Source organism: Perkinsus marinus (assembly GCF_000006405.1).
Source record: "Perkinsus marinus ATCC 50983 genomic scaffold scf_1104296939202, whole genome shotgun sequence".
NCBI lineage: Eukaryota > Perkinsozoa > Perkinsida > Perkinsidae > Perkinsus > Perkinsus marinus.
In genome coordinates, this window is record NW_003213258.1 from 47,616 (window position 1) to 50,027 (window position 2,412).

The window sequence follows — 2,412 nt, forward strand, 5'->3', positions numbered from 1 at the left end:
GTGCCCAAGTACTGTCCTCATCTACTACAACGCCGTTGGTCATTGAGAAATTTAAACAATGCTGCTTAATTCGCTCCGCACATTCCTAGCATGGAAAATGCCAGTGTTGGAATATACGTTTGGTTGCCTCATCTCAGCTCAGGAGTTTCCTCACTAAGTATTAACAAGAATTTGAGTAGAAGTGTTCAAAAGTCGGCAGAAATTTCACCCCAAAATTATCATCCTGTCACCAGCACTGCGTCGGCGACACATGTAGATGAGCATGTGCATATTTCCCCCCCACACTGCTCCGTCGTCCACCCATATGCATACTCCCCCGACTCCACACCTGAATTGAGTAAAATGCCCTAGCCGCGGATTGAACCTTGGTGCTAACCCCTACACAAGTCCTACCTCGTTTATGGCAGGTCGAGGATGAACACGGTGGTCAACCACGGCGTCTACATCACTTACCCTAGCGGCGTCTTTATGATATCTGAAAATACCGACCCCTGAACGATGGTGATGATCACAATCGTAATTGAGGGTCATCGTTATAGTAGCTAGCACAATATCCATTCGCTAGACCGTTACACAACGGCCTCGGAAACGGGAAGATATGATGGAAATAGCGATGAGCACTGTATTGAGGCCAATAGTATAGACTAGTCGAGATAGGGAGGTGAGGGATGTCAGTGTCGAGGATATGCTTAGAAGTAGTAGTGGTGATCTGTCTGGAAACCTAATGGCAACATCTCATGTTGATTGTGTTTCCACCACTAAAATAGCCCTCCAGAGCGACACGGCTTGTTGTTGGTCCACGTAGCAATGACCATGTAAATGAAGTAAGAAGGCCCAGTACAGCCATCGACACTACACCAACTATGAGGATCACCCCAGCTTTACGTTCCGTTCGGTTAGAGTAGCTGCCTGATCAATTAATGGGCGAGCGAGATTTACATCGCGCTGTTGGGAAATAGCGCTCGCCATAAAATGGCGTCACGGGTTGAAAGAGTTGCTCATGTCAGATACGAATGAGACTCTGTTGCAGTTTGGGAATATATGTTTGGTTTCCTCAACTGAGCTTGTAGGTTTACTCACTATATTATGAAAAATCACACAACTTCGGGTATAAGTACACAAAAATCAACGATATTTTCTCAAAATTTCCATATTCCTATCAACACATGTAGCTGACCACATGCATATATTCCCACACTGCTCTGTTAGCAGCAATGAACTGGTCGAACGAGTTTCTAGGGCGTGACTTCAGTTTGGAATATCAATGCCCCCATGCTCCTACATTCCTGATGGTTCACCGAAGATCTCTATCACTCACAAGGGAGAGTCATCACGATGGCCTCTACTACTTGTACATATCATCCTACTATGTGCTGCTCTCACTCTCATTGCAAGACTTGCACTCCGGTTACTCGTGGTCCCGTACCTAGCTGCGTTATTTGTCCAACAGTCGAACTGGTCAGTTCGGGAACTACATATCGGTCAACAAGTTCAGTGCATATACAGTACTTACGACGATGCCTGCTATGAATGCCATCTGTCATTCGAGGTCTCCAACGCGCCTTTTGCTACCAAAATCGGTTTGGTTCTTCCTTCCGTACATCTACGTGACCTCACTGAGAACTGGTTTTTGGGGACCATGATTATACCCCCGCTGGAGATCTCTGATGACTGTACCGAGTCTTGTGTGATCGACACGAAGGTGGAGCTCATGACTGGACGTCCCATAGATCAAGCGGTGTTATCTCATCTCCGCTCCGCTTCAAATATTACCTTTTTTGCAGCTACTGATTTCACTGTATACGGTTTACCGATATCTAACGTTGTCTTAAATCAGACCCAGCCGTTCAACAGCTCTAGTGTATCGGCTATAGTAGTATGAGTATTTCATGTTGCTGGTGTAATTTGGGCTGCTATTCTCGGCAGCCACCGAAGCACAGCAGTGAAGAACCTTTTTTGAGTAGTACTCATTGGTGGTCTCGATATGACGTGGATATCAACTGAGGAGTTCTTTTTGAATGTGATAACATAAGAGTCAACTCATTAGAGGCAGGACATATCCCCGTCGGCCTCGAATAGTTCGACTGTGTACTATTTCAGTATCATTTACGAGAGTCTGGTGTCGTTTTTCCTCGCATTAGTCTTTTCCAGCGCTCTCCTCGCATTAGTGTACCGATACAGAGTCGTCCCGAGCAGTTCGTTCAGGAGTCTCAATATCGGCCATTATTCTCGACGAGGTTATGTGCAACACATTCTTATCTACAATTTTCAAGTCCTGTCTTTCATTTCAAGTTTTGTCCCTTCTAGTGGCACATCATAGTTGGGGAGTGGAAGATGCTTCCGCTCGTGCTTAGTAGAAGTCGATGATTTCTTACTATTTGGTTGAACTTTTTCAAGATGTATCTCGAATAT